Source organism: Leptopilina heterotoma, unplaced genomic scaffold (genome assembly GCF_015476425.1).
Source record: "Leptopilina heterotoma isolate Lh14 unplaced genomic scaffold, ASM1547642v1 Lhet_89, whole genome shotgun sequence".
Taxonomy (NCBI): domain Eukaryota; kingdom Metazoa; phylum Arthropoda; class Insecta; order Hymenoptera; family Figitidae; genus Leptopilina; species Leptopilina heterotoma.
The window spans coordinates 639,076-664,361 of record NW_025111192.1 but is presented as its reverse complement, the minus strand read 5'-3'; the positions used below and the strand labels follow the sequence as shown (position 1 = coordinate 664,361).

The window sequence follows — 25,286 nt, the reverse complement described above, 5'->3', positions numbered from 1 at the left end:
ACAAAATTCTTTATGAGACGTCAATTTAAAAAAATTTTAAATATTAAATAAATTATTTATTTTTGCATTTAAAATTTTAAATGATTGAATTATCTAATAAAAATTTATTTTAAAATGAATTTCAGTTAAAGTTTTACATAATAATTGAATATTAAAAGCATTATAGCATGAATTTTAAGAAATAATTAAATTTTAAAATGGTTTCAAATCAAATTCTTTAAAAATTTGTATTTTTCATACTTATAACTAACAATTCTGTAGAATTAATTATTTTAATAAAGTTTAATTGAATTTTATCCTGAAATTATTTAAAGTGTTTATTTTTTAATTCGTATTTAATTGAAGAATTTCTGAATAATTTAAATTTCGTAAAATTGATTTGTAAACAAATCGATTTTAAAATTCTCAAAGAACTTTTTTCAAAAATTATTAAAAATAATTTATTCCTGTGAGAAATTAATAATGATTAAAATTTATTTAGAAAAGAAGTTATTGATGTTTTCAAATAATTTCAGAAATTGGTAAATAAATGTAATAGAACATTTTTTGAGTGTCTAATCATTTTTAGAGTGTATCAGAATTTTCTTTAGGGTTAGGGAAGAAGTCAAAATTTTGTCAAGTAATTAAGTTTTTCATATAAAAAAAAGAAAATATTTTGCAGGATTTATTTTTTAGAAACAAAAGAAATAATGAATAATATAATAACATTAATAATTTTTTTAAATTAATAAAAATATTTTTGAATTATTTGAGAAATAAAAATAATATTATTAAATTAAAAAATTAGTGAAAAAATAATGACGTATAATATTATCTATCAGAATATATCAAAAAAACAAAAGCATGTCTAACTTCAAGTGTGGACAGACTGGACAGACCAGGACAGACTGGACAGAATGGACAGAATACGACGATTATTATAGTTAATAATAATTAATAATTAATTGAAAATGTGTTATACCCCATTTTGAACTATTTTTTAATCAATGACTTTAATCGAAAACTGATAATAAACTTCAACACAAGTTAAAATATAGAGTACTCTATTGACGTGCACCAAAACTGCGGAGATAAGTTACTTTGTATATAGTGCCAAATCCACGACCCGATAACAAGTATGTACATATGTATTATATGCTCTAGACTAGAAACAAGTAACAAGTTTCTCGTGCAAACATCCTCCACACATTTTTTCAAAATATATACTAGAGAAAATTTGTGTAACAAAAAAGAATATTTCCGAGTTTACACCCGTAGAGAATTGTTTTAGTTAAATCAAATATAATTTATTTGTTTCAAATCAATTTTTTATCTGGTATAAGTAAATTTTATTTTATTTTTTTTCAAGTAAATTTTTTATCAGCTTTAAGTGCATTTTTTTTAGTTTAAAATTCAAATAAATTTTCTTCGTTTCGAGTACCTAAATTTTATCTGCTTCAAATAAATTTTCTTTGTTTCAAGTAAATTTTATTTCGTTCAAATAAATTTTCTCTGTTTCAAGTAAATTTTACTTCGTTCAAATAAATTCTATTCAGTTCAAATAAAAGTTTTATTTGTGTTGAATAAAATTTTCATTTTAAATAAATAAATAATTTAATATATACCGAGACAAATAATACACTGAAAAAACAATATATTTGAATCAAACATAATTATCTTTGTTATACAAACAACTAAAAATTACGTTTAATTCAAAGAGAAATTTTTTTTTAAATATAAAAATAAGTCGCCAACCAAAAAAATATGTTTGAATTAAACATATTTTATAATTGAATTAAAGGTCATTTTTATTGAACCAAACTAATTATGTGTTGAATCAAAATTATTATGTTTAATTCAAAAATAATTTTTGGTTGCTTGTATGACAAAGATAATTATGTTTGATTTAAACATATTTTTTTTAATCCACAAATAAGTAGCCAACCAAAAATATATGTTTGAATTAATTAATTCAAACCTATTTTTTTGGTTGGCTACTTATTTGTGAATTAAAAAAAATTTTTTCTCAGTGATTTTTAATTTTTATTCTAGTCAGTAAGAACTTCACAGGAAATACATTAATAATATTAGTAAATATGAGAGAAAAGATAGTTGGCATAATAAACGATCTACCAGGCGCTGATATATATTAAATAACAATCAAATTTGAACCAACGATTATCAATTTTACCTTGATAAACATTTTGCGCCAAGGATTAATTTTATAATAATAATTCTCATTCGAATTTTGAATAAAATAGTAAATGCAAGTAAATATTTTCGAGAAAATTATTATTAATGCCAAAACACTTTTTGCATATTTTAAACTAAAATATTCGTCTATTCTGATGATGTTATGTTAACAGAAAATTTATTTTACGCAGGTTCATTGTTTAATTTACACAAAGAAACTTTGACTGGGAAAAATAATATTTCTCTCTCTCTTTTATTTTAATTAATATAAAATATTATTATTTTTTCCCTAAAGTTCTAAAATGATCGATATTTATTCATTCCTTTTTCAAATTAAAATTTTATAACAATAATAATTAACTTTTTATTAAAAAAAATTTGTTTTAAAAATATTTAATTTATGTTCTTGCTTTTTATTCAAAATAAATTTCTCTTTAAAACAAAAAGAGTCAACTTTTTTATTTGTTTCTATAATTAAATTGTTTGGTTTAACTAAAATTTTATTTAAACCAAGAAAATAATTCTGTAACTTAAAAAGAATAATTGCTTTGAAACAAATAAATTGTTCTTGAAGCAAATAAATTTTTTTTGTATCAAATACACTTTGTTCGTATCAAAAAATTTTTTTGTATATCAAATACATTTTTTCGAATCAAAAGAAAAAAAAATTCGTTGAAACGAAAGCAAATAATTTACTCAAATCAACAAAATCTTTTCCCTGGTTATATATTCAATATCAATATTATAATAAATATTTGTTAAATAAATATTTATATAATAAAATATATTATTATATATTAATGATTTAACGATAGTTTTACCAGCATTGTCTTCTGTCTAACTGTGTAATATAATCATAGAAGCCAAATTTAATGACATGTGGTTACACAAAATAATTCAATTAAACGTTGACATGTTATACGAAATTTAGTTAACTACTCTATTATAACTCTCTAAAAGTGATAAAAGCACAATTTTATTCAAACTTCTCTCTCATTTTTCCTCTTCATCACCAATATAATTCTCGCCATTCCAACTATTATTTTTAAATTCACGTCCCCGTATTTAAGTTAATTTATTCTAAATTTTATAATTTTATCAATACAATAGAAACAATCAAGTAATTGTATCAGAAAATAATTATTTGAAATTAGTTACTAATTGAATTCATGACGCCACTTTTCATTCTACTGCCAATGGGTTAAAATATTCGCGCGATGCACAATTATTTTGATATATAATTTCCATGACAAATAAATTTGTAAAAAATTACAAGAGAAAAAAAAATTTTAATAAAAAAAATTAATTTAAATGAAAGATTAATTGAATTCAATTGAAAAAAAATTTAGAAGAAAAATTTTTGATCGTATTTTTTTTAATTTTATCCTATTTTCAGAAATTCTAAATGTGTGTGTGTGTGTATTTTTTTAATTAATTCTATTTTTAGCACTTTTATTGAGTTGTGCATTAAAAGTGAGGCGAATAAAAAAAGAACAGAATGGGGAGGTTTTATTTTCCTCTTTACACGTTTTAATTATAATACAACTTAAGTTCAAATATCAAGTTTTTAATTTTGCACTATACTCGAGTTTTATTCCGCAAAATGAAATTTTCTTTGAATTTTTTATAGCTTGTATTTCTAAATAGGATTTCACTTTCACATAATTAAACATTGCTTTAAATTATATTTGTGTTCCGCACAAATTTTCAACCATCAAATGAACGAAATATTATGTGTTAAAAAAATGTTTTCATAAATTACAGCGATTGTAATAAAAATTAAACACAACTTTTACATTTAGAAAATATAATTTATTTTTATATTTTAGGCATATAATTATTTTTTTCGTGACGCAACATTATTATATAATAAAAATTTAATTTAATTTAAAAATAAATGTTTAAAATAAGTAACTTTTTTTTAATTTCAGATTATTACCATCCGAGGTGAGATCAACATTAAAGTAAATCGACATAGAAGAACCCACTGACGACATATTATAGAAACGAAATTTTTTAAGAATGAGACATGTCAAGAAAAGTGTTTATCAAAAAACAAATAGAAAACTAGAAATTTATTATAATATAATAGGCCTAATTTAGACACTACCTACAATGAAGTTGTAAAGTTATTAAAATAAAAATATAAAAGTTAGCTGTTCAATAATAATAATTATTATACTGTAAATTAAATTTTAAGAAAAGTATTAAGTAAAAGTATTACTAATCATTTATAATTTTGTAAAATAATATCACACTTACATCACACAGTGTAAAATATTTATTACGAAAAAATTTCTAGATATACATGTCGAAATTGCGAACTTTCTGCACTACTCCATATTGTTCGATTGTAAAATTGTGGAACAGATTTTTCAAAAATTCAAATTCCAATCAAAAATTTTTCAAAGAAATATCAAATTATTTTTTTATTTATACATTTTTTAAAAAGAATATCTCTTCCAAAATTATATAAAGTATGTTTTTTAAATTTATTTTCAAATCATTTATCATATAAGCTGACATAGTATACGTGTAAAGAAAATTAATAAACAAATATAAATGTATAAAATTCATTAAAGAAATGCGAATATAAAACACCGAGTGGTTTTTCATTATTTAAATGTCACTCAATTTTCGAGATTATTTAAAACTTTCGATAATGTCAATTTCTGACTTGGATAATGTCAACTTTTTTTTTATAAAACGTTGGTCAAGTTTAAAATGTTTAAAATTTATTCTATTCATTTATTTATTATTCAAATCAATGATTTTATAGAGAAAAAATATTATTTTTTCAAGTTTTGGCTAAAATCTTTTAGTAACAATATTTCTACATCAAAAAATTCAAAAACTAAAAATTTGTAATCAAAAAAATATTCTTTTCCATGTGGAAAAAATTTTTTTCTTACAGTCTTTGAATCATGAAAATTGTGAACCTCATCAGAGCCTAGTAAATTATTTACTTAAAAAAAAATTTATTTGATTCATTAATTAATTTACTATATTTGATTCCAATCAATTTTATATATTTACTTGAATCAAATAATTTTTATTTGCATCAATTAAATGGTATTTGGTTCAAATACCAAAATTTTTGGTTCAAATAAATACAATTTATTTAATTTAAATAAAAATTATTTAATTCAAGTAAATATTTATTTGATAATAGACAAGTAATTAGTTATTTGAATAAAATAAAATTTGTTTTCAGTGTAAATTATATTTGTTTCAAATGAATTATATTCGTTTCAAATAAAGTATATTCGGTTCAAATAATTTATATTCGGATTAAAAAAATTATATTCGGTTCAAATAAATTATATTCGGTTCAAAAAAATTATATTTCTTTCAAACAAAATTATAATTGTTTCAAAAAAATTATATTCGGTGCAAACAAAATTATAATTGTTTCAAAAAAATTATTTTTGGTGCAAACAAAATTATAATTGTTTCAAAAAAATTATATTCGGTGCAAACAAAATTATAATTGTTTCAAAAAATCATATTCGGTTCAAATAGATTATATTCGGTTCAAAAAAATCATATTCGAGTCAAATAAATTATATTCGGTTCAACAAAATAATATTCGAGTCAAATAAATTATATTCGGTTCAAACAAAATTATATTTGCTTCAAAAAAATCATATTCAAGTCAAATAAATTATATTCGGTTCAAAAAAATTATATTTCTTTCAAACAAAATTATAATTATTTCAAAAAAATTATATTCGGTGCAAATAAAATTATAATTGTTTCAAAAAAATTATTTTTGGTGCGAAAAAAATTATAATTGTTTCAAAAATATTATATTCGGCTCAAATAAATAATATTTGATTCAAATAAACCATATTCGAATCAAATAAATTATTTTCAGTTCAAAAAAATTATATTTGTTTCAAAGAAATTATATTCGGTTCAGATAAATTACACTCAGTTAAAAAATAAATATCCCTGTGGGCGTTAAAAAAGACGCAATAGAGAGAAAATTAAAAGACCAATTCAAAATCGGTAGTTTAGTGTAATAAGTTCGAGTTACAGGGAAGGGACCCTATTGTGGAGGATGAGTCAGTTTCAAGGTTTCAACATAAAGAAGGGCTGACTGAAATGTGAAGAAAAGCTTATGAGGAGCAAAGATAAAAACCTACGATATTTATGTTCCCATAACCACGAAAAGACATGGGAAGAAAAAAAAATAAATGTCTATATATATCATTAAAAGTTTCTGGACTCCACCGTTCCAGTTCAGCTTTTACGAAGTCGAGCCGAGAGCCGCAACAACAATGGTACAGTTCCACCAAGCCCATGAAAATAAATAGTGTCATTTGTGCATGGCTTCTTTTATAAAAATAAATGTTATTTAGTTGTTTTTCTTTTAAAACAGTAGCTAAATAGTTTTCATACTGCGCTTTTTTTCCTGTTTATTATTCTCCTTTTCTAAAAATTCTAATTTTCTATTTTTTTACCCAAAAGTTTTGTTCTACTCTTTCTATTGTTTTCTATTAATATATTAATTAATATTAATTCACAAGTGCATATGCACACTGAGAAAATAATTTCTAAACATAATTTGTTTAAATTAAACTTTGAATTGAATAAAATAAATAATTTTGTTTCGAATAAAATTTTTATGGAAACCAAATAAATATTTACTTCAATCTAATAAATATTTACTTGTATCTAAGAGTTTGATTTATTTTTGAATTCAGATTCAATTATATAACAAAGCTTTACTTAAGAAAATTATCAAGTTCTAAAATATTTAATTCAAATTTTAGATTTTTAATACAAGCAGTAATTGAAAATTTTTTTTTCGACAGAAAACGAAAAATTTAACTCAATCTAAAAATTTCAAAAAAATCCATTTTTATCACTTCCCAAAAGTTCTGTTCTTATTCTATTGTTAACAAACGGTTTTATCTATTTTTAACAGCACAATAATTGGCTCCAAGCGGAAAAAAATTTCATACGCACACCACTGAACAAAGTTCATTGCGGATGCAATTTTACTTTAAAACTGACAATTGCTTTCTATATGCTACTCTCTTTCACAAAAACAAATTCTCCTCGAATTTTTAATTAATTTTAATGAAATGAAGTGAATAATATTACAGTTTAACAGAATAGAGGCGATATTTAAAATTAAAAAGTGAAATTGCAAATGTTAAATAAAATGAAAAAGACAAGTGAATTTCAAAACAAAACAAAAAATAAATAAATAAAAAGAAGGAAAGAAAGAAAGAGAAGAAAACGGTTAAAGAAAAATAAATCACGTGAAAACATTTCCTTCATCATTTATCAAAGTTAATGAATTTCAGATTCAGAAACTCAAACATTTTTAAAGAAGCTTATGGGTATTAAATATACTTTTTGTTAGGAAACTAAAACTTATTAAGTGTTAGTGGCAAACAATATTCCTAGAATCAATTTTCTCAGTAAATATATTTCTATTCCAAATCCTTTCTTTGTATTGGCAATTTCATTCAGAGACAGTAGATTAAAGGGTCGCTTGAGAAATAGCAGCGGATTTAGGAAAATAAATCGAATTGTATATAAATTAAAGGAAATTAAAAATTTTATTACCAAATTCAAATTTTTATGAGTAACAAATAAAATATTTCACAAGTTTAAAAAAAAACGTTTCTATGTGAATGAAACATTTTTCATAAAAAAATATTTTCATAAATTACTCAAAGCAGTAAAAATTAAAAAATTAAATTAAACACAAAGAAACTTTATAATTAATTTATTTGTTACGTGACGCAAAACTATTGTAATAAAAAATAAATAAATTTCCTTCAAAATTTTAGGGAAATTAAAAAATTCAAATTCATAAATCAAATTTTATAAGTGGCTCAAATAAATTAATTACATTAATTTAAATCAAAAAATTTTTTTTTAAATCAAATAAATTGTATTTGAACAAAAAATTTCGTTATTCGAAGCAAATAACATTTAATTGTTTTAATTAAAAATTATTTGATTCAAGCAAATTTTTATTTGATAATAAACAAATAATTAGTTATTTTAATCAAAGAATTTTTTTTAATGATTCATTTATTTGCTAAATTTATTCGTTAAACAAACAATAAACGATTGTTCATTTAAATAAAACAAATTTTTTCCAATAAAAAGAAAGAAAAGTAAAAAATAATCAAAATTTTCCAATTTACGCAAAAAACTATTAAAAACCTAAAGTTTAAAAATCCAAAAAACTATTTAGATACATATTCTTTACACCTCCGGTTAGTTTAAATTTAAACGAGTTACGAAACTAAACAAACCCAAAAATACTCTCAATTTTGATAGGAATAACAGAAAATTAAAAAAAAATCTAATTCTTTTTTACACCTCCAGCATATATACAGAATACAGAAATGGAAATACCAACTAAAAGAGAGAAACAAAAGAAAATCTAAATTTAATGTTACACACAAATTTCATTCTCTTTTGATTCTCGAAAAAGAGAATCAAAATTTCTACTCGAGTTGTATTTGAACTTGTTACAGTTGTATTACTTTTTTTCTGCAGTATACATAGGTACAAATTGTCCATTATCAAATTAAAAAGAAAAAAAGAGAGAAAACGGTTGAAAGCTATTATTAGAAAAAAGTTTTTCCTAAATTTAAATTCACTGCAAGGGCAAAAAGGATTTTATATTGAAACAGTAAAATGTCAAACCGCTTTTTCAATTCCATACTATAAGAGGGAGAACATTTATGAAATTCTTTTCATTCTTAATACACTTCATTGTACAAAATAAAAGGACACTATATTGACGTTTTTCGCTGTAAAATATTTTTGTTTTGTTTATATTTTTGCCGCGAAACTTTCATTAAAACTATATACGTATGTCTTTTTTTATGTAAAAACATATATATTTTGTTTTGTGTTTTAAAAATATGTTTTAATATCAAAAAACTTTGAATTTCGTTTTCGAACCTTCAGTTGACACACACTGGGTCATTTTGATCCGAATGAAGTATTAATTCAATTAAACCAAAATTTAATGAATAAAAAATTTTTATATTAAATTTTTGCTATTGATTAAAAAAGTTTTTTTTCGACTAAAAAGAATTTTTCATTTCGTTCAATTAGAAGTTAAATTTAATTAAATTTAATTAAATAATTGAATTTTCTACTTTTAAAATTTAATAACACGAATGTAGCTTATTCTGTAAATTTCTGTACAACACTAAGGAGAAAATTTTGAAAAATATTTATATTAGAATTTTACTTTTAGTAAAAATCCTATAGAATATTTACTATAGCCACAATTAACAAACAGTATTTGACAAAAATTGAGGTCCTTGAAAAAATACCGAAATAGAATATTTACTGAATTTTATCTAAAATCATTCTGTAGAACAATTCCAATTCTAAATGATTTTTTCGACTGAGGGAAATTAAGAGAAAAAATAAATTCTACTTTTCTTTTTTTTTTTTTTGATTTCGTGAAACAGAACTTTGTGCAAAAGATACGATACATTATACATAAGGACAATCGATTAAACAGAAGGAGGCTTTACTGATAGTTCCTCTTCATTTGCTGATGTATATCACTTCAAAGGAAGTCCTACAATAGTTACAGAAACAGAACTAGAGTGGACATCACAACTCTGTTCACTGAGACAAAGTACTTCCACTTGATAATATAACTATACTAAACTAAAAATTAACAAATGTCTAACACTACTATTAATGCGAGACAACTATCAAGTCAAATTAAAAAAGCATTCTTTCATTTCTAAACATAAATGCATAATTAAAATAGAAACAATTTTCAGTAGTTCTTCATCTTACTCTCTAATTTTTAATTCGTCATTTCTGGCTATAATCTAATAGTGCCGTTTCCATCATTAAATCAATGACTAATTTTTTGTCAAAAAACTACTAGTTCTTAGTAAATAAAAAACTACTAATTCATTAATTGTGGCTATTATTTCAATTAGTAATGTTTAGATCTATCTGTTGGGTGATAAGAATAACTCATTAATAACAATTAAAATTACCACATTTAATGGTTACTAATTAGAATAGTTTGATCTGTATTAATGATAAACTACTGTACTATATAATACTGTGTACTATACTGATCGAATTTTGGTTATGAAGAAACTTTATAGGTTCAAAATTTAGGCATGGGATAAAGATGGAAAAAGAAAAGGCAAATATACTGATCGAATTTTTGTTCTAAAAAAACTTTAGGTTCAAAATTTAGGTAACAGATAAGGATGGAAAAAAGAATAACAATTAGTAATGTTTATTAAATGAATTTATAATCTTATCAAATAATTAAATAGTTTTCTAAAGATATCTAGACAATAAACTTATCAAAATTGTTCCGATGCTATAATCATCTCAATTTGAGAATCTTTAAAAAACTTTGAGTAATTTTTGACTAAAAATTAGTAAAAATTCTTTCTGATTCATTAGGCACTATTATTCAGAAGCAACTAATTCAGAATTAGAAACTATATTGCAGTATATTAATTATTAATATTAACAAAATTAGTTCTGTATAATCTATAATTATTAATATTATATAACTAGCTTTCTATTGAGGAAAGCAAAGTCATCAAGTTTGACAGATGCCTGTCAAGTTTCCGCTCTATGAAAGGGTATTAACGGAAATTGTTCATTCATAGTATAACAACCGTGTTGTTCCGCCTCAATAACTTTAAATACAGATATTTCCCTAATTGTACAACAATTCTGGGAGTATTCGATTTTTAAACTGGCACGACAGTTATAAATCTTTCTTTTTTGTGTTTTGATTTATCAACTTGTGTGCAATTATTATTTATAAATTTTGTTTGACACTTTATTTTCTTTTGCGTCTACTCTCTAAATTTAAATGTTTCTGAATCAATTAAAAATAATTACTGATTGACAGTGAAAAAACGACTGATTTTCAGTAAAAAATAACAGAAAAATTAGTTAAATTTGATTAATTAGTAATTTTAAAATGGACTTGGGGAGAAAATATTAAACCATCGAAAAAAAATTTACTATCTTTAAAAGTACTTTCTATAAGCAAACACAGAATAAAAATAATAGGGTAGAAATATATATGCGAAGGTAATGGTGAGATACTGATCTAGTGGAACAGAGTCTTTATCGTCAGACAGTTTCTCATGTAATTTAGATTGACTACTTAAACACAATTTAAATTCGTTTACGTAAATTAAAAAAAAAAATTATAATTAAATTAAATAAAGAAAAAAATATTTTTCTTCTCGTAAAAAAATAAAGTTTATTAACGAATATGTATTTCATTTAATTGAAGAAAAAAGTAATTCCTGCAGAAATTTTCCTATCTTGCTCCAATTCAAACGGAACTTTAACAGAGACCTACACTGATTAAGAAAATTTACCTGATTCAAATAAACGATTACTTGTCGATTACTTAATTTTGTTTTATCAATAAAATATTTACTTGAATCAAATAATTTTTATTTAAATCAAGTAATTAATCTATCGAAAAAAATAGTTTGCTTGGATAAATAAATAAAAGTTATGCGATTTTAATTTTCATTTACTTGAATAAATATACAAAAAAAATTTTTTAATTTTTCTCCTATAATGTTGAATAAAACCCGTATTGGCAACGTACAAAAGAAAAGTGACCTGAAAGCTTCGTATTGGTCAACCGCAAACCAAAATCTGTCCACCAAATGGAAAAAAAATGTTCCACCTACATATGAAATTGAGAGACAATAAAAAATTTAAATACAATATTAGAAGAAGTTTCGATTACAGTAGAAATAAATTAAATAATAAAAAATAAAAAAAATAAATAAACATTAAAATAATTATTTATATTTTCTACTTGTAATTAATACACCATTATCTAATGTCGTTCTTTGTCCATAAAACATCTCAAAAATAACAAATATGAATATCATTATTGCCTTTAGTTTATACACCTTTCAGGAAACTATTTAATAACTAATTACAACAGCAGAATTTATTAATTTCATAACTTTGAAATTGCACGATATATTAATTATCACATCATTAAGATTATATAATAATTTTAAACTATAAAATACTGGCATATTTAGAAGTAAATTTGTATTTTAAACTTTATTTTCCCCCATATACAGTTCAAATGAATAATTTTTTTCTTTCTGTTTAAATACTTTCAAAAACTATTCTACTGAAACAAAAATTAATATAAATAAAAAATTTACTTTTAGTTACAAGAATTAATATTTTTTTAAATATACAAAATAATTTTTTCGTTGAAATATAAATTAAAAAGAAGTAAAAAAATTATTTATTTATTTATTTCAAAATTACTCTCTGAATTTAAATTGGTTAAAAATGATTAGAAATTTGAATCAGTGACTGACTTTTTGCTTTTAAATTAGTAAATTTTACTAATAAATAGTAATTTCTACTAATTTATAGGTAAAATTTACTAATTTAAAAGCAAAAAATAAGTTACTAATAAATAGTAATTTCTACTAATTATTTATTAGTAAAATTTACTAATTTAAAATTCGGGAGTTAGAAATATTAAACATTAAACAATTATAACGAATCAAAGAGTCGAGAAAGAGAAAATAGTAAAACACTATTAAGTTTTTATTTCAAATAGAGAAAATTTGTTAATTTTATTAATTGTTAATTTCACCAAAAGAAAAATTAAAAATAATAAAAATAATAAAAAAATTAGGTAAAATTAATTAATTCGGTAAAATAATAAAGAATAATTAACAAAATGAATCTTTCTCTATAATTTAGATTTATGTACTCATATTTTTTTCCTACGAGTCTCAATTTAAATTAACATTAATACTCCATACTGACTGTATTTTTATTTTCTATATTAATTAATTTAATTAATTTAATTAATTTTTTTTATTGACAGACTTATATTTTATTTATGCAAATTGCGTTTCAACTTGCATTAGAATTAAATTAAACAAAAGTTTAAACAATAATAATTAAGGCAACAATAAATTGGTTCAACCAAAAATTACTTGTTTGAAATAAATTTTGTTCCAAGTATAAAATATTAAACACCTTTCTTTTAAATCTGTCATATTAACGGAATGAAGTATCAATTTCTCTTCAAAACTAAATATTCATTATTTCTCTTAATTCATTAAAATCACTCTAATAACTCGCTTTCCAAGAAATGTATTATAAAATACAGATATATTTCTCGGAAAGCAATGAAACTGAAATAATTACTTTTACTAGTAAAAAGTAATTTATTTTTTAATTGTGAATCAAGTTTTTTTTAATCAATTCTTTCGCTATATTTTAATTTTGTACGTAGGTACTGTAAATTAATTTTAAAACTGTCACTGTTGTTTTTATCAATAAACTAAAAAAAACTGTATATTAAAGTTAATAAGAAATTTTCTTTCACTATATGTATATATAACTGGAGAAACAAATGAATATCGAAAATACAATCTTCTTGAGTATTGTTCGGTGGGAAATTAGTTCCCGTTTGCCTTTTCCTTGAAAATGATATAGATGAAGAAATGTACGCAGCAGACACAATTCTGATGGGAATGTACCTGTTAATTTCTATACTCTATACAGATATATTGTTTCAACAAAAGCTCGAGACTTCTATCAATTTTTTTAAATTATTTTTTTTATTTATTATTATTTTTCTATTTTTTATTTATTTTTTTCTATATTTATCTTTAAAGAAGACTTCTGTTATATGAATAATATTACATCCTCGATTTTATTGTTCGTATGTTTCTGTATATTTGCATGAAAAAAGTAATTCAAAATGAAATGAATTACATTTCTTGAAAAATATATTCAATAGAACAGAAAATAGTTTTCTATGAGATTTTTCTTTTCTTATTGCGTTCATCGATTTAAATCGTTTTTTTTTTATTATTTACATGGAAGACTGTAATGGGTTTTCAGTATTTCTAAGCGATGTATATTTATACTTTGATTATAAATGTATATAATTTATATAAAAAAATGTAAGACTGAAGAAAGAACGTTTCAAAGAATTTTTAATTTAATTCTAACTATATAAAAAGAAAGTAGACATTTATGTTTCAATTCTGAATTTTAAGAAAATTCAATAATTTTTTAAATTTTAATTTTAAATTCTTCAAAAATACGATTATATTTAAAAAAAAATAAATAATTTAATGGAAAACTGAATATTTCTTAAAATTCAATTCTTAGAAAGAATTTTCTTAAAATAATTGAATTCTTTCGAAGAATTTTAATAAAATTTTTGAGAAATAATTGCATTTTTCGGATAATTCTGCGATAAGTTTTTTATTATTCATGAAAATAATTATATTCTTGCGAAAATATGTTTTTAAATAATTGATTTTGTTCGAAAAATTGTAGGAAAATTGTATTTGAAATAATTGAATTCCTGTAAAAATTTTTATTACCAACTTATTATGAAAATAAATGAATTTCTGCGAAAAATTTTATTAAAATGATATTTAAAACAATTGAATTTATCTGAAGTATTTTATTTTATGAGTTTATCTGAAGTATGTTACTATTTATGAAAATAATTTAATTCCCGCGAAGAATTTTAATATTTATGAGAATAATTGAATTCTTACAATTTTTTCAACGAATTTAAATAAAATTTTATTGAAAGTGATTTAATTCTTATATAGAATTTTATAAAAATTTTTGAAAATAATTGAATTTCCGAGGAAATTTTATCATATAAATATTGAAAATAATTTAATTTTGAGAAGTATTTTATAAAAATTCCTTTAAATAATTGATTATTATCGAAAAATTTACTAATTTTATGTTAAATAATTGAATTCCTATGAAAAATTTTATTATCATAAAAAATTGAATGTTTGCGAAGAATTCTATTAAAATTCTTTTAAATAGTTGAAATTCTTTGGGAAATTTTATTAATCTAATAAATATTGAAAATAATTGAATTTCAAAAAATTTTTGAAAATAATTGAATCGATTCTAAAAGTTCCACTAAAAATTTTTGAGAAAAATAAAAAAAAACTATTTATTTCAATTTAGAAAATAATTTTTTAAATAGTAAAATACAAATGAACAAACATTATCGTTCATTTGACGCAGTTCGGAAACTTTAATAATATTATCAATAATTTTACCATTTGTTAGTAAAATTTTACTAATTCCGATTCAAAAAGCAAATTAAATATTTATAAAATTAATAAAAATAATAAAATAATTACGATTTTCAAAATTATTATAAAATTACAGAATTATATCAACGAATTTATCCATTTCGAAACAAATAAAGTGTTTATTGTGGCTATAAAATGAACCAAAATGAGCGTTGCATTAAATGAACGGGATTACACATTACATTATAACGAATAATATACATTTATATGTATATTGTATTAGAGGTTTTCCACAATGCAATAGTGGAAATCAGTAGTAGAACATAAATTTCAATAATAAATGAAAATTTCATTTCCAAATGACCGAAATATATATATATAGCTGCCGGAACTTGAAGTAGACTTAATTAATATTCCTCCCCTTTTATTCTCCACTCTCATTCCGTGTGACACTTTTTAATTGATGAAAACGTGAAAAGTGCTCACTGATTGAAATTCCTTTAAAGTCAGAGGCAAAATCTTTGTGGGTATAACGAATAGAGATAAAAAAAAAATTAAAAAGATTTTTTGCACAGGAATATTAAATTAATATTCAGTAAGATATTTTTTTCATTTTGTTAATAGATAAATATATTCAAAGTGGTCTTTGTTTTTTTAATGACTTTTAAAAATAATTTACAAGTCTTTAAGAATGAAATATTTTTCATTGAATTTCAAAAATTGAACACTTCAATTTTATATTTAGAAACTTTTAAGTAACTTTAATGAAGCATTAATTATTAAAATTTTAATTTGAAGAAGAAATAATAATAAACAACTATATTATTTCTTATAGAAAATGAATTTTCTTATAGAAATGGAACAATTGTTTCTTATAAAAAATATGGAACAACTATTTATTCGCCTATAAAAGAATAAATTTTGATTTTAATAAAAGAATTCGCAGTATTTACTACAAATTTCGCTGAAACTAAGATCTTTGTGGTTGCGGCTTATTTCCCTCGAGTCAACAGTGAATTTAGTATATTGAGTGCAAATCAAATAAGTAATCGATTTTCTTAGAGTCTCTACGCCAATAATAAACAAAAGCGCGTCCGCAGAAAATAAAATATAGCCTTCAAATAAAGCATGAAAAATTTGTATGTATTTTTCACTTGATTCAAAACCGCCAATTATAATATATTAATTAAAAATATACCTATATAATTTGCAATAAACTACAAATTTCCATAAAGTTTTAAACTATCAAATGAAGGAAATATTTTTTTGTGCTCAAATAATAAAAAAAAATTTCTACATTGGAATGAAAAATATTTGAACTGAACTTTTAGTTAAAAATTAATTTTCTAATTATAAAAAGAAAATGTAAAGAAATACCAAACTAGTCAGTAAATTTAAATAATACAATTTTTAAATGTATTTTTCGAAAGTTATTATTCTTAGAAGTCTTCTTTTTTAGAAGATAATATTAGTCGTTTTTAAAGAGTGACAAAACTCAAGTGAAAAAGTTACTGTAAAGAGTTTTTTTTTTTTTTTTTAATATTTTGCATCGTTTAGCTTTCACGAGTTAAAAGTTTAAAAAAAGAGAAGAAAAAAGAAAGTGAACAAAAACAATTCGTTCAATAGAGTTTGTCTAACAAAAATAAAGTTCGTTTTCAGAGAATGTTTATAAATTCCCTCTTTGGCGAAACTATCTAAATTTTAATGTTTTCATAACCTTTAGTTCATATGCAAAATTATACCTCGAAATTGTGAAACCAGTTGAAAGGGAATTAATGTAAATTGTACTCTGCTATAGTAATTGCTATTCTATCACGAGTATTATTTTTTTTGTATTTCTTTTCATTTATTTTTAATTTACAAATAAATTTAATGCTTTTGATAAATATTGTTTTCAGAATTTTCATTTTTAAATCTTACATTTAAAGATTTTTACTAACATTTTTGATAATTCAATTATTTTCAAAATTTGCAATTAAAATTCTTCAAAAGTTGATTTTTCAAAATTTTAACAAAATACTTGAAAAAAATTAATTATTTTCAATTAAATTTTAGAAAATTTCAATTATTCGAAAAGATTTTTATTACAGATATATTTGAAAAATTTAATTATATCTTAAAAAAGTGATTCAAAATTATTTTGTTGTAATATTTGGGAAAAAAGTCGAAAAAGTCGCAATTTTTGAAAATTAGTCAAAAAAAGTTTCAATTTCCTTAATTTCCCTGATAAAATTTGTTTTCCTGTCATTTTCCTGTTTTTACTGACAAATATTTTACTTTCCTGACATTTCCCTGACTTTACCCTGAAAATAGTCTCAATAACACGAAAACAATTAACAATTAAAATAATGACTCTACCATAAGTATCTGATGTAAAAAATTTTATATTTTGTATTTATTTATTTATACTTATGAAAAATGAATTTCTGCGAAGAATTTTATTAAAATTATATTCAAAATAATTGAATTTATCTAAAGTTTTTTATTATTTATGAAAATAATTTGATTCTAGCGAAGAATTTTATTATTTAGGAAAATAATTGAATTCTTGCGAACGATTTTATTGGAATTTTTTTAAATATTTGAATTTCCAAGAAAAAATTTGTTACTTTTAGAAATAATTGAATTCTTGTGATAAATATTGCTATTTATGAAAATAATTTAATTTTGCAAAGAATTTTATTAAAATACCTCAAAATAATTGAATTTTTGGGAATAATTTTGTTATTTATCGACATAAGTGAATTCTTTCGAAGAATTATGAATTATTTATGTAAATAATTGAATTCTTGGGAGGAATTTTATTAAAATCTTAAAAAATAATTGAATTATTTTTAAAAAAAACTTTAATTAAAATTGTATTTAAAATAATTGATTTCATTCGAACAATTATATTATAATATTTGAAAATAATTGAATTCCTGTTAAAAATTCTAATATTTTTGTAAATAATTGAATTCTTTCAAAGAATAAAAAAAACATTTTTTTAAATAATTCATTTTTTAAAGGAATTGAAATTAAATTCTTTTTGAGCAATTCCTGTAAAATTGTATTAAAAATAATTGAAATCCTGCGATGAATTTTATTATTTATGAAAATAATTGAATTCTTACAATTTTTTTCAACGAATTTAAATAAAATTTTAATGAAAGTGATTCAATTCTTATATTTTATTAAAATTCATTTAAAAATATATTAAATATAATTGAATTCCTGTAAAAATTGTATTATTTACAAAAATAATTCAATTTCTACGAAGGATTTTATTTTTTATGAAAATAATTGAATTTCCGCGAAGAATTTTATTATTTATGAGAATAATTGAATTCTTACCAATTTTTTCGAATAAATTAATTAAAATTTTATTGAAAATAATTCAATTCTTTTGAAGAATTTTATTTATTTAATACAAATTCATTTTTTATATTTATAATATTGAATTGAAATAATTATATTGAAATTTTTCGTAAAATTGAATTTTACGAAAAAAAATATTTTTGAAATGAACATTTTCACTCGAGATTGTTTGGATATTATAAAGAGTAAATTTTGTTCTTCTATACATCGAAACGAAGGAAGAAGTAATCATAAGTCAACCAGTAATTTTTTTTCCCTTTTCTTTTGGTAATCCCAAAGCACATATATAAGATGTTCATGTGAAACCCAAGGCAGAGCTTTTCTTTGACACTATAAACATAGACTTTCTTCTCCCAGCTCTTAACTGTCAACGGATATATTTGAGACTTCCTTTCTGCTGGGACAACAGGTCGTAATTCCTACTGTGATATGTTTCTTTGAACATTATAGATGATGTCGGATAAAGTGAACTTTTTTTTCCTCTTATTGTACAGCGAACATTAAGAGGAAAATGTCGTTTAAAATCAAGTTGCAAGTATTTGAAATTACATTAAATTAAGTGATCAATAAAAAAGGTCAGTATCAATAAAAAATGATTAGAAAAAAGATTAGAAAAAAATGCTTTTATTCTGACGCTGCAAGATAACAACAATTAATAAACAATAAACCAGAGGAAAAACACCCCGTTGAACAACAACTTTCGTGTTCAAAATTAGATTTCGCACAAAAATTCTTTTCATGCTAAAATAATTCGATTTCCAATTTCTGTTTTTTTCTCTAATGATACTCGGAGTAAAGCTATTAACTTTCCGTAATGGAAACAGTTTTCGCATTTTTATTTTTCACTCCCTCGATTAACAAGATTGTCTGATTTGATGACAATTTCTTTCATTGTCAAACAGTGTTGTCAATTTTGTGATTTATAATACTTTATGAGAAGAGAAAGAGTACGTTTTTTTCCCTCTTTTTGCACTATAAAATTGTTGTTGTTTCTTTAATCTAAATCTATAATAGAATCATGATGAGATTAATTTATGAGAAACGTTCTGTACTTGAAATGAAATTTCTGATGATGTTTATAAAATAACTGAAAAACAATTCCATTATGTATAGAAATATAAATATACTTTTTGTTCTTTTTTTTTCTTCCAATCGATTGCGGAAAAATGTGTTTTTTCCATTAAAGTAAGTGGAGAAGACATAAAAGATTTTCTCTACAATAAAAGAGTGGCTTTAAAATTCACATTCTCCCTAAATAATATCATTTGACCTCGAATCCCTTGAAAGCTATTCCCATTACGTTTAACGTAATTCTATTTTACATATCTCGAATATTAATGTTCTGACATGAATGGTCAGGTTAATTGGCAATATGATTGTTTCAAAAGATTTTTCTCAGTCTCGAAAGGTCCCTTAAGTTCTGAACTTTCAAATAAACGGAATTTATTCACTTCTTTTTCAATCGAACATTTAAAACAATTCGCGAGAATTCAATTATTTTTATAAATGATAAAATACTTTAAATAAATTCTATTATTTTCAATATAATTTTAATAAAATTCTTTGCAGAAATTCAATTATTTTTATAAATAATATAATTTTCACAGGAAATCAATTATTTAATATACAATTATCATTAAAGTTATTCGACAAAAAGGAATTATTTAAAAAAAATTTTTTTAATTCGCGGAATTCAATTATTTTTAATTGAAATTTTAATAAAATTTCTTGAAAGAATTCAATTCCATTCAAAATTTTAATAAAATTCTATATAAGAATTGAATTATTTTCTATAAGATTTTAATGTTGTAAATCTTTTTAATGTTGCAGATCTTATGTTGTAAATAAAAAAATAAATAAATAAATAAAATTAAACTGATCAAAAAAATTTCTTAAGTTGAATTAAATTATTTTTATAAATAATAAAATTTTCGCGGGAATTCAATTATTTTCAATAAAATTTTAATTAAATTCCTCGAAAAAGTTCCTTAAGATCTCGAGTAAAAATGTTCATTTCAAAAATATTTTTTTACGTAAAATTCAATTTCGTAAAATTTCAATTCATTATTTGAATTCATTATTATAAATATCAAAAATGAATTTGTATTAAATAAATAAAATTCTACATAAGAATTGAATTTTTTTAAATAAAATTTTAATTAAATTAGGTATTCGAAAAAATTTGTAAATATTCAATTATTCTAATAATTAATTTTAATAAAATCCTTTTCTGAAATTCAATTATTTTTGTAAATAATAAAATTTTTACAGGAATTCAATTATTTTTAAATTTTATTATATTTTAATATTTTTTTTAAATTTAATATTTTTTTATTTTTTTATTTAAATTCGTTGAAAAAAATTGTAAGAATTCAATTGTTTTCATAAATAATAAAATTCTTAATATGGAAATTCAATTTTTTTCATCAAACTTTAATTATTTAAAATACCTACAATTTTCATAAAATTTTTCGAACAAAATCAATTATTTAAAATATTTTTACAAAATTATTGTCAAGAATTCTATTATTTTCATAAAAAATAATAAAAACTATCGCAGTATTTCAATTATTTTTAAAACAATTTAAAATAAATTCCCGGGAAAATGCGATTATTTAAAAAAATTTCATTAAAATTCTTTGAAAAAATTCAATTATTTTTAGAAATTTTGATAAAATTTTTTATAAGAATTCAGTGTTAAGAAATATTTAATTCTTCAACAAGTTATTTATTTTTACATTAAAATAATTGAATTCTCTAATAAAAATTGAATTAAAAATAAATTTTATTTAAAATTTCAGTTAATTATTGAATATTACCAAAGTTATATTATTAATTTTTAGAAATAAATAAATTCTCAAAGATTTTTAAATTGAAATATTTGAAAATTGTAATTTTTGGGAAACTGTGATTAATATTTAAATTTTTATTTAAAAAAAATATGAATTTATTATTTTCTTAAAGAACGATTAATGAAAATTGTCAACAGAAAATTACTGAATTTTTGAAGAATTAGTTGTAATTTTTAGAAATTGTAAAACTTTAAAAAGATTTTGCAAACTAATCATTTAAAATATTTTTTTATTTACTATTTATTTATTTATTTATAAAGGGTCAATTTTAATTCCCATGGAAAAATAAATATTTTAATATTCATTTAACAAAAGTTATTCAAGTTTTGTTTGTAATTTAATTTAGAAATTATGAAAAAAGGAGTCTTTTGACAAATTTTTTCTAATTTTAAAAATTATTTTTAAATCGTATTTTCAAAGAATTTTGAATTAAAATTTAGAAAATTATTTAACTTTGCAAAAAATAAGAATTAAAAACAGGAGTATAAGGAAAAACTTAAACATTTTTTATGAAAATTAGAAAAAAATCAGAATCAAATTTTTGATTTTTTGTGAATCGTCTAAAACGAGTTTTTTTAGTTGTGAAATTTAATTTTTCAATAACTATACTTTTTCTAGAAAAATTATTTAACAAATTCTAGTGAAATTCGATAGAATGTTCACTAACTATATTGAATCATTTTAGAGAAGTTCTACAGAATTTTATTGACTGTGCTAACAAAAAAATAATTAAGAAAATTTCATATCTATTTTTAAACAAACTTTAAATTTCTATGGAATCAAAAATATTCATTTATTTCCTCTATGATTAAAAAAAATGAAATAGAAACAGTTACTTCTGTATCGATATGCAAACAGCATGTTAATTACTCGCAAACATATTTCAATAATTGATATACAATTAGTAATGTATACTCTGAAAACAATAATAAACGTCTACATACAATATATATATATATACGCGAAGCATATGTTAAAAAATATTGGAAATGAAATTTCCAATATCACAGTGTATGTTTTAGAAACCCAATTTTGAATATTACTTCGAAGCGATGCCTCATGCATAAAACATGAGGGCTTTCTCGTTTAGTTTTAACAACTTAGTAAATGCTAATTATCTTTATTGTGAATTTGGTAAGGGGGCAAATAATTTTGAAAAATTATGCAAAATTCATTATATCAATCTAGGTATACATAATTGGCACATAATTTTAACGATCCCCAAGTTTCGAACATTCAAATGAAACGCAATATTTAAACAAATATTTTACTTCTTTTTTATTTAATATATATTTTTAATATTTTTTATTTTACTGATTACTATTCTTATTATTCTATTAGAATAAAAGTTAGAAAATTAAATTTTAGATTCAAGAAATTTATACAGTTAATTCTTTTGATAGTGAACGCAAAATTATCGTATTAAAAATTTAGTTTCAAGAAGGATAAATTCGAGAATATTTGGATTATCTAAATTAAAAAAAAAAAGAAAAAAAATGACAGATTATATGAAAATTAGTAAATTTTGTTTAAATATTTCTGTTTAATTATAAAAAAAACTCTCGAGGAAATTAAAAGAAGTAAAAAAGAAATTGAATTTTTCCGTCTTTTCATGGGTTGGAAAAAGGAAAATTTTTTTTTTTAAGGTATTAGATTTTTAATTTATTTTTTACTACAAGCAGAGGTTGAAAACTATTTTCAAAATCCATTAAGAAATTGGAGGGAGGATCGTTAAATCCGAATCATTTCTGCTGGGAAAATGCTGACGGTTTAACATTTTCAGGCAAGGAAATTTCAAGTTTTATTTTATCGTTATTATGGCATGTAAAATATTCTAGCGTTAGAAATTTTCGTGGTGAAATTAAGTGAAATTGTTATACAACAGAAATAGTTTTAATGAACAGGTTAATTTAGATTTTTTCTTCTGATAAACACAGTTATAATGTGTGAATTTTGCGAAAATGAAAATTAAACTAAGTTATGTATTTTGCTTCAGAAATTATTAAAAAATAAGTATTTATTATAGAAAATAAATAATTATCATAGAAATTAACTAATTATTAGTAGAAATTAAATCATTTCTAGTAGGAAATAACTAATTATTAGTAGAAATTATTTAATTATTAGTACACAGGAAAAAAAAAGTCTGACTCCGTTTACACCTTAAATTCAGCCCATGTATTTCACATAAGTCTGTCCTTGTCTAACGGGGCTGACTCCGTTTACACCTTAAATTCAGCCTCAAAAAGAGGCTGAAAGTAAGACTTTTTTTTTAGTGTGTAGTATTAGTAAATAAATATTATAATAATTTATAATATAAAATATAAAATATTATTTATTTACTAGTTTTAATATTTAAATAATCTCTACTAACAATAAATTAGTTATTCTCGACTAGTAATTATTATTTATTTTCTAATAATAAATAATATTTTATATTATAAAATATTATAATATTTATTTATTTAATTTATTTCAAATTATAAATAAAGAATCGAAAGGAAAAATATATTACAATTTAACGATTGTCAATAAATGAAGACGAAAGCATTTTAAAATAAAATGAAATTTTCCATAAGCGCATAAGAGAATTTTTAATTTAGAGAAAAATTTTCAAATATTACGCAAGCGACGATGACTTTTTCCTCACTCACAAATTACTATATAGTTGAAACGTGACCCGAATAAAATTCATGATTAACAGAAATTCAATAGACATTTAATATCAAAAAAATTTTTTTATATCCATATTAGTTTTTTATGACAGGTTGCTTGTGCTAAATGAAAGAAAAATTAATTTCTGTTTTAAACTATATGCAATGTACTCTACGCGTCATGTCTTGTTTGTCCTCAAATAAAGTGTATAAAAATGCCTTTCAAAAAATAATGTCCAACACAATTAATATTCGAAAAAAATTAATTGATTTAAAAAATAGAATTTTTTATTTAAAATTGCATTTTCTTAAATTGATATTTCGATTTAAAATGGAAATTCTACGACCCTGAAAATAGCATCCACACAAAGAGTCGATAAATATTTTTTTCACGATACCGAAAGGAATTAAACAATTTTCTCGAAGGTTTTAAGCTATAAAAATGTACTTTGGAAAATTTTGTAACTCTCTAGAGAAATAAAAGAGGTGAAATTAGTAATATTTTCATCTTAAAAAAACTCAAATTTAATAGTTTTCGACGCTGAGCGTCGACACTAACTTCAGGAATATGAATTATTTTTTATTTAAAATTAGAATTTTTATTTAAAATTAAAATTTTTATTTAGAATAAAAATTTTTATTTAAAATTAGAATTTTTATTTAAAATTAAAATTTTCATATATAAAATTTAAATTTAAATTGTTTTTAAAATTTTGTAAATCATTTACAGAAACTTTATTTTTGTCCTTTTGTTAAAACTGACACTTGAGTCAAGCAAGTTGTGATGTTTGTCTATACAAGCATCTATTGGGAAAATGATATTGCGATAAGAGACTGTTTTACCTTTATCGTTTATTCTATTCATGTACAGAGAATCTGTAGCAAAATGTTTAAAAGTGTTTGCAGTAAACTCCAAACAAATATATAGGTGTATTTAATACTTTAAAATTACATCGATTGTTTTATTTGTTCGTAAAATACGGAGAGAGAGAGAGAGAGAGAGACTTTCGTATCGTACACGGAAGTAAAAAAGAATTGTTTAAATAGAAATTAACAAATTTCTCTCTTTTTTGTTTACTTTTCTACATTTGAGTTTAATTAATTTAATTTAATTCCCATTAATTCTAATCTCAGTAAAATGTTTCCATTTAATTTAGTATAGTTTTAAA

The 25,286-nt window shown here is 21.4% G+C and overlaps 1 protein-coding gene across 1 annotated transcript in view; it reads left to right on the top strand.

Moving 5' to 3' along the window:
• The window catches only part of LOC122511661 (prolactin-releasing peptide receptor-like), a 36,794-nt gene extending 32,106 nt beyond the window's left edge, over nucleotides 1-4,688 (top strand). The window contains exon 3 of the mRNA XM_043627060.1: nucleotides 4,104-4,688. The gene's annotated coding sequence lies outside the window, so the exon portion shown is untranslated. The remainder of the gene's footprint in view (nucleotides 1-4,103) is intronic.
• The last annotated feature ends 20,598 nt before the right edge of the window (nucleotides 4,689-25,286 follow it).